Consider the following 9,624-nt stretch of genomic DNA (forward strand, 5'->3'; position numbering starts at 1 on the left):
TTAAAGGTAAATCTTCAGATTGTACAGTTATTGCTCATCATCAAATTTATGTGTTTCTATTAGCTGTCAAACAGGCTGAAACATGAAGAAAGATTTAGTCTGCTGTGTTGAAGCTGTCAGGTAAACAGGTTAAAGCAGTGATACACTGTAATTGTCACCAGTGAGAAACATTTTCCTTCATCGCTGCCATTCAAACAGTAAAGGTGTGTATTGTACTCACAGAATAACCCCAGCAAACAGAGCAAAGAGTGCCCCATCCTCACGTCCAGCCCTGCACACTGATCTGCATCTAATCTCAAAGTGTTCGACTTTGCATTGATAATAAATGCAGAACAAAGAGAAGCTGCACTTAATGTAGATAAGACCAGAGTTTATATTCAGCTCCTCCTTCTATCACCTCTCTGTGCTTCCTTCCTTTTACACCAACCTCAAACAGCTCCTGTAGCTTTGACCACAGCAGTTGTGTGACGTGTTCACATTTCCTGTCCACTGCAAACATTTAAGTTTATTTCCTGTTTTGTGTTCCTACCTTTCTCTGTGATATACAAAGGTGCTCTGTTGCTTAGTTACTGACACACTTTGCAGGTCATAGTTTTATCTTTGTTGTCGTGTCCTGTGGATCCTGCTGGAGTTTTCTTCTGCTGCTGACTGAAAGTCATCGTTTCAGCAAGTGTTTTGGTGTATTCATTATTATTCATGGTGTCATAGAGCACAGTTCTGACTTGTAGTTGTATAAGTTGTTCTGTACCTCCAGACATCCTTTTTTACAGTCACAATGTTTCTTCAAGCTCAGCACAGATCTGTAAATGTTCTCACGATGCGCTGAAATTCTACTTTGTTTGGTTGTGACCCCAAACACAGGAAGTGACTCACTGTGTAGTTCTTCTAAAGACGTGTGTGACTCACAAACTAAAGTAAAATGAGAACATTTGAATTCAAAGTAAAGTTTATGATTTGATGGCATATCAAAGAAAAACACTAACACTCATCTGTAGACAACTTGATAAACTCACTCAATATTTAACAACAATACAAAAAACAAACAGATTGCAAATAAATCTGAAACACTGTAAGAACAACATGTGTCTAGAAAACTCAACGCAACATAGTACGTGTGTGTGTGTGTGTGTGGTATTTACAAAGATTTTGACCTATGAAACACACGGCTAGTTAAAGGTCTGTCAGCAGATTATATCTGGTCCTGAAAAAACAGGTAAATGATGAGATGGACGACAGGTAGAGTGTTTTCCTTTCTTTCTGAGTTTCCTCACCTTTATTTATTCACATCATTTGTTCTAAAAACGCCACAAATGCATCACAATCTGAGCGTCTCACATTTCACATTCCAGTCAGAATCATACGGAATAGAAACAAAATCCATGCAGCCATATCTAAAGTTATTTGTACACAAATTCATTAAATATAACACTGTCACCAAGCATATTCAGTTACGCAGAGATAATAATTACACTCTTGTTTCCCACTGTTGTGGAAGTTTTCCAGTTAATAAAGCCTGCAGACAAACGGTGAGCGGTAGCTAACGTCCTTTAATCAAAAAAAGGACAGAAACTAAAGCTTGGTGAGGGAATGCATCGCTGGGGCAGACGATCTGCAGAGTTCCTAACTGAGCCCTCAGTTAAATACCTCTTACAGGAACAAAAGGCAGTACACAGCTGTTTGAATGCTTCCCTCCAACTCCCTGACACTATGTGTTAACAGTATGAGTGTGAGAAACATTGAGACATGCTAAAATCCAGTGGCACCAAGGCATTATACAATAAAATAATGTGAATGATACATAAATAAAAGAAATTCTTCCACAGCACCATACAGGTCCTTCTCAAAAAATTAGCATATTGTGATAAAGTTCATTATTTTCTGCAATGTACTGATAAACATTAGACTTTCATATATTTTAGATTCATTACACACAACTGAAGTAGTTCAAGCCTTTCATTGTTTTAATATTTATGATTTTGGCATACATAACTCATGAAAACCCAAAATTCCTGTCTCAAAAAAATTAGCATATCATGAAAAGGTTCTCTAAACGAGCTATTAACCTAATCATCTGAATCAACGAATTAACTCTAAACACCTGCAAAGGATTCCTGAGGCTTTTAAAAACTCCCAGCCTGGTTCATTACTCAAAACCGCAATCATGGGTAAGACTGCCGACCTGACTGCTGTCCAGAAGGCTGTGGGTGGCTGTGGCTCAGGTGGTAGAGCAGATCAGCTACTGATCGGAAGGTCGGTGGTTCGATTCTTGGCTTCCCCGATCTGCATGCCAAGTATCCTTGGGCAAGATACTAACCCCAAATTGCCCTCCGATGCATTCATCGGAGTACGAATGTCTGTGAATGCAGGTTAGTTTGCACTGTGTTTAGAAGTGCTTGTACGAGTGGGTGTGATTGGGTGAATGAGGCATGTTGTATAGAGTGCTTTGAGTACTCCGGGAGAGTAGAAAAGTGCTATATAAGAATCAGTCCATTTACCATTTTACCATCATTGACACCCTCAAGCAAGAGGGTACGACACAGAAAGAAATTTCTGAACGGATAGGCTGTTCCCAGAGTGCTGTATCAAGGCACCTCAGTGGGAAGTCTGTGGGAAGGAAAAAGTGTGGCAGAAAACGCTGCACAACGAGAAGAGGTGACCGGACCCTGAGGAAGAGAAGATTGTGGAGAAGGACCGATTCCAGACCCTGGGGGACCTGCGGAAGCAGTGGACTGAGTCTGGAGTAGAAACATCCAGAGCCACCGTGTACAGGCGTGTGCAGGAAATGGGCTACAGGTGCCACATTCCCCAGGTCAAGCCACTTTTGAACCAGAAACAGCAGCATAACCGCCTGACCTGGGCTACAGAGAAGCAGCACTGGACTGTTGCTCAGTGGTCCAAAGTACTTTTTTCGGATGAAAGCAACTTTTGCATGTCATTCGGAAATCAAGGTGCCAGAGTCTGGAGGAAGACTGGGGAGAGGGAAATGCCAAAATGCCTGAAGTCCAGTGTCAAGTACCCACAGTCAGTGATGGTCTGGGGTGCCATGTCAGCTGCTGGTGTTGGTCCACTGTGTTTTATCAAGGGCAGGGTCAATGCAGCTAGCTATCAGGAGATTTTGGAGCACTTCATGCTTCCATCTGCTGAAAAGCTTCATGGAGATGAAGATTTCATTTTTCAGCACGACCTGGCACCTGCTCACAGTGCCAAAACCACTGGTAAATGCTTTACTGACCATGGTATTACTGTGCTCAATTGGCCTGCCAACTCTCCTGACCTGAGCCCCATAGAGAATCTGTGGGATATTGTGAAGAGAAAGTTGAGAGACGCAATACTCAACCCTCTGGATGAGCTTAAGGCCGCTATCGAAGCATCCTGGGCCTCCATAACACCTCAGCAGTGCCACAGGCTGACTGCCTCCATGCCACGCCGCATTGAAGCAGTCATTTCTGCAAAAGGATTCCCGACCAAGTATTGAGTGCATAACTGAACATAATTATTTGAAGGTTGACTTTTTTTTGTATTAAAAACACTTTTCTTTTATTGGTCGGATGAAATATGCTAATTTTTTGAGACAGAAATTTTGGGTTTTCATGAGTTATGAATGCCAAAATCATCAATATTAAAACAATGAAAGGCTTGAACTACTTCAGTTGTGTGTAATGAATCTAAAATATATGAAAGTCTAATGTTTATCAGTACATTACAGGAAATAATGAACTTTATCACAATATGCTAATTTTTTGAGAAGGACCTGTATTCTGTCTGTCTCTCAGTGTCGTGTCTGCGTCCTTGTGTAGTGTTCTTGTTTCTTGTTTTATTGTGAAGGTCTGCGTCTCATGTGAGTGTGTTCAGTTTTACCTCCCTTGTCTCGTCTCGTTAATTACTCCCAGCTGTGTCCACACCTGTGTGTAATCTCCCTGTATTTCTCTGTGTGTATTTAAGTCGCGTCTTCTGTCATTGTAGTTGCTGGTCCGTCTGTGTATTCACCGTGCTCCTTCTGTGTGTTATCCCTGCTGTTAACCGTCATCTGCCTCTGCTCGCCCTCTTTCATGTTCATGTTCATGTTCTGGTTCCTGCTCTGTAGTTTAGTTGTTTTCCAGTATAGTTTAGTTTGTCTTCGTTTGCCATTTTTCCCTGTGCTGTGTTTTCAATAAACCACCTTCACACCTTTACAAGTGCCTGCAATTGGATCCTCCTTTATCATCTCACTCGCTGTGACACCTTCATTCTGTCAAACATTTTCTTACAAAGGTTACAATTAAGGTCTGTTGCAGTATCATCTACACACACTCACAAACATGTTGATATCCAAGTGTTTTAGATTGTTTAACAACAGGTGTGTTTCTCCATCCCTCCACTTTTCTGTGGGAAAGGTAAAATACATTAAAATGTTACTTCCTGTTTTTATGTTATTTGCAGCTTATATGTTAACATAAGTGCAGAAATTTCAGTACATATCAATATGTCATGAGGTTGTAATGCCTCCAGACATGAAGTCTAAAATGGCCTAAGAACTTGGGGACTCTGTGATACTGCAGAGTCCAGCAGACAGTTTGGAGTCAAACACTGACGTCATCATCACAGGTGTAGGAACCATTTCTGTAACACCAGCCAAAAAGACACATTAGTATCAGTAGGTATAGATGATTTACTGGCTCCACTCTGTTGGTTACAAAGCAGTGATTATACTTTGGAGTTTTGTGTTATACTGTGAGGAACTGGCCTGTTTGGAAGTTGCAGTAAGAAGGAAAACATACAATGAGGAACATAAGTAGTCAAACACCCTGCGATTTTGCAAGTTCTCCCACTTAGAAATCATGGAGGGGTCTGAAATTCACGATGTAGCTGCATTCCCACTGTGAGAGACAGGATTTTGAAAACAATTCTGGAAATCACATTGTATGATTTTTAAATAATTTATTTGTATCACTGTATCTGTCTCTGATTTTGTGGACAGAGAGAGTGATGGATGATTTTATTTATTTCAGAGATAAATGAACATTTACAGCACGTCCATGCAGAGACTCTTAAAGACATGAGTGTGAGAAACAAGCTTTTCACCGTTTCTCTTGATGCCCACATGCTTTATTTATTCTTTAGTCCAGCATGTGTCATCACCACAATAAAGCTACTTTTAACCTGTTTTCACACATTGTCATACCTGCACATTTCCACTGTGCTGTGTTGAAAGACAAACGTTAGACTTCAGGCTGAAACCACAGGCTGCATTTCCTCTTTTCTTGGAGGCCCAGAAAGAAATTTTGTGGTCTCTGATTTTCTGCAGATAAAAATAAACCAAACCTACAACAGTCTTTTCCACACATGCAGTCATCACAGTCTGCTCAGAGAAACAAAGAACAAACAGGGAGGGGGTGACGTGCACCACTAGACTCATATGTACTATCATCTACAGGCTGAGGAATCTGCAGTACTCTGAAACTTCCTTAATCCCACCCCACCCCAAACCCCTGAATTTTTTTTAAATGAAACTCAGACTTTCAGCTTTAATTCAGTAGGGTGAACAAGGATTGCATTAAAAATGTGAGAAACTAAAGCATGTTTTAACACAGTCCCAACAGTGGTGGTCTCACAGGGGCTACATCGAGCTCTCCATCGGTGGAGGGTACTCGACCAGCCTGGAGGAGGGCCAAGGGATGGGTCCTGTGACTTACCGCTCGTTGGTCCTCACAGATGACTCCCCAACAGGTTGGTGCACAGTCCATGAAGGCTCTCGACTCAGCAGCTGTTAGATCAGTCATTGGTTGTCTCAGACATTTACAGTGAGGTCAATAAGTATTTGATCACCCATTTTGCAACTTCTCTTACTTAAAAGTCATGGAGGGGTCTACAATTTTCAGCATAGGTGCATTTCCACTGTGAGAGACAGAATCTAAAAAGAAAAATCTGGTAATCACATTGTATAATTTTCAAACAATTTATTTGTGAATTACTGTGTCAAATAAGTATTTGATCACTTGCTTATCAGCCAGATTTCTGACCCACAAAGACCTGTTATTTTGCTTTCAAATAGTCCAGCTACACTCTGCTCATGATTCTAAATTAGTAGCACCTGTTTGAGGTCGTTAGCTGTCATAAAGACACCTGTGCACCCCACAATCAGCCAAAGTCTAAGTAGCAACATAGGCAAAACCAAAGAGCTGTCACAAGACACAAGAGACAAAATTGTAGACCAAAGCTGGAAAGGGCTACGGGGCAATTGCTAAGCGGCTTGATGAAAAAAGAACAACTGTTGGAGCAATTGTCAGGAAATGGAAGAGGCTAACGATGACTGTCAATGTCCGTTGGCCCCACGGAAGATCTCTCCTCGTGGGGTTTCAGTGATGCCAAGAATGGTGAAGAATCAGCCCAGAACTACACGGGAGGAGCTGGTCAATGCCGTGAAGAGAGCTGGGACTATCGTTTCCAAGGCTACTATCAGTAATATACTAAGACATCATGGTTTAAAATCTTGCATCGCACGGAAGATTCCCCTGCTTAAGTCAGCCCATGTCCAGGCCCGTCTGAAGTTTGCCAGGGATCATCTGGATAATCCAGAGTAGTCATGGGAGAAAGTCCTGTGGTCAGATGAGCCCAAAGTAGAACTTTTTGGTCTTAACTCCATTCACCGTGTTTGGAGGAGGAAGAATGATGAGTATCATCCCAATAATACCATACGTACAGTGAAGCATGGGGCTGGAAGCATCATGCTCTGGGGGTGTTTTCCTGCATAGGGGACAGGACGACTGCACTGTATTAAGGAGAGGATGAACGGGGCCATGTATTGTGACATATTGGGCAAAAACCTCCTTCCTTCAGTCAGAGCATTAAAGATGGGTCGTGGCTGGGTCTTCCAACATGACAATGACCCAAAGCACACAGCCAGAAAAACCAAGAAGTGGCTCCGTAAGAAGCATATTAAGGTTCTGGAGTGGCCGAGCCAGTCTCCAGACCTAAATCCAATAGAAAATCTTTGAGGGAGCTGAAACTCCGTGTTGCTCAGCGACAACCCCGAAACCTGACAGATGTAGAGAAGATCTGTATGGAGGAGTGGGCCAAAATCCCTCCTGCAGTGTGTGCAAACCTGGTGAAGAACTACAGGAACCGTTTGACCGCTGTAATTAACAAAGGCTTCTGTACCAAATATTAAATTTTTTTGACTCAAGTGATCAAATACTTGTTTGACAAAGTAATTCACAAATAAATTGTTCAAAAATCATACAATGTGATTTCCGGATTTTTCTTTTTAGATTCTGTCTCTCACTGTGGAAATGCACCTATGCTGAAAATTGTCGACTTCATGATTTCTAAGTAAGAGAAGTTGCAAAATCACAGGGTGATCAAATACTTATTGACCTCACTGTAAATGCTGGAGCTGCAAGCTGTCATCCTGGCACTCAAGTAAGTTCTGTTGTGTCTGCAGGGGCACCATGTCATTGTCACAAGAGACAGGACAGAAGTCAACCTTTTTCTTTTTTTCCAGGGAGTCAACATTTTTCCATCTGGGCGAACAGTTACACAGACACCCCTGAAAAGGACAATACTTAGATACTAGACAATTGTCGTGCAGCTCCTTAAGAACGCTTCTGATGAAAGCGTCTGACGAGTAGCAGGTGTGCCAGAGGCTCAGTGAATTGCTGCCCCACCTACCTGTGCCATAAAAAAGAAGACAAAAAAGCACACAAAGACAAAAAAAACAAAAAACACAACAATAATCCGGCGCCACAGTTGACATTATCCTGCAGTTTCTGTAGTCCCTGATCCAGCCTGATCCAGAAGTGAGAACACTACAGGAGTCTTTTACACCACCCACCAGGACTACTAATCCTTCTGCTGGTGGCTGTTGGCCTCCTGGTGAGGTCCACCAGCTGGACCCCCACAGTTGAAATGATCCTGCAGTTTCTGCAGTCCCAGCTGGAGGTAATAAATGTGCAGTTACCCTGCGAGGCATGGTGGCAGCAATCAAGGCTGTTCTCTTGGGTCATTTAGCACTTAATGAGGCCGACTCCTTAATTTCCCAGTTTCAGATGGACACCCAGTGACTTACAAGTAGAAGGATTAGAATATTTAACAGTGAGCCAAGCAGATTAATTCATTTCAATAAATAACTAAATTGCACCCTCTGTTGAATACCAGCTCTAAACACAACCCAGTGTTTATATTTGAGGGGTGTTTTTGCATGAGAAAGGTGGAGAATGACAAGGATCTGACTGTCTGAAGTTACACAAAGAAAAATATATTTACATGTGGTTTTGTGTGTAGAGAGAGAGAGACAGATTCTCTTGAGATTTCTTATTTCACATATACATACACTTTTGCAGTGACATGATGTAACCCAGGGACAGGGACCCTAGAAACAGTACAACAGTAAATTATTTCATTTTTGTTTTTAATGAAAATTATTAACCTATGCCCATAAATGTGAAAGACAGATCTATATGTGCATGCAGCTAAATGTGTGCAGGTCCACCACTACAAACAGTCACATGTTAGAGAGCACAGCTCCTCCAGTGAAAACCTTGTGCGCTGTCCATGGTGCTGAAGTTTTAACTGTTTAATAAATTTAATAGTTCACTATTTCTAGACGTGTGCAATAAGATGCGTGTGCAAGATTTGATATTAATCTGATATCAAGTAAAATACAAGGCCTGTATCACTGATACTGATACCAGTACCAATACTTTTTAATTATTAACTACATCATCAGATTGCTAATTCTGAATGAATGAACTTTCATGGCCATTAAGTTTTTTCTTTTGTCCTTTGGATTATTAATTAGTTAAAACCTGGAACCAAAATAAAAAACAATAATCTAGCACATCTAATAGTATTTTAACTACAGTAATCATACAGTATCCTTTTCACATTTAGCACAACAGGGTAATTATATTGAATTAAATCTGAGCCATACTATATTTGGTATATTTGTTTCAATTCCTGTAATTGTTTTCATTTTAATGCTTCAGTGAGATAAATGTATTATATCAATGTTTTAGCATAAATGAGACTTCATGAGTTGGCTAAAGTAAGAATTAGCCAGTTTCACTTTGAAAATTAAAGTAATATAACTGAAATATTATTATTACCACAGTTATCTACATAGATATTCTCTGCTTACTGCGTTGCTGGACGGTCCTGGTTAGCTGAGCACGTTTGCCGGCACTGCTGAGTCAGTGACAGTAAAAAATAAAACACAAGAGAGGAGAAGCAAACTGAGGCTGCTCTGTGACACCTGAAAGCAGCAGCATTTACACAGACAGCCAGGTTGCCTCTTTGATGAAACTGCAGCAGTGCATGCAGGAGAACAGAAACTGAAGTATCGAGCTCATTACACTCGTATTGATCAACATCGATACAAATGCTGGTATCAAAATTATCAATATTTGGATCGATCTGCCCATGATTACTATTTACTGGAGTCCAATAAAACTCATTTAAAAGTTTTATTCATCTTGTGGAAGTTGTGGAATTTTAAAAATAAAACTGTATTTTTAAAGTTTGTTAATGTAAATGCTTTGATCACTATGACATCCATCCAAGGCCTGGTTATTTTCATGATAGGGTCCAAAGTCAATATCATCGTCTCTCTGTTCTTCAGTCATATCAACACGTTCTCACTCCTTACAA

Source organism: Oreochromis niloticus, unplaced genomic scaffold (genome assembly GCF_001858045.2).
Source record: "Oreochromis niloticus isolate F11D_XX unplaced genomic scaffold, O_niloticus_UMD_NMBU tig00001146_pilon, whole genome shotgun sequence".
In the NCBI taxonomy this organism is placed as follows: Eukaryota; Metazoa; Chordata; class Actinopteri; order Cichliformes; family Cichlidae; genus Oreochromis; species Oreochromis niloticus.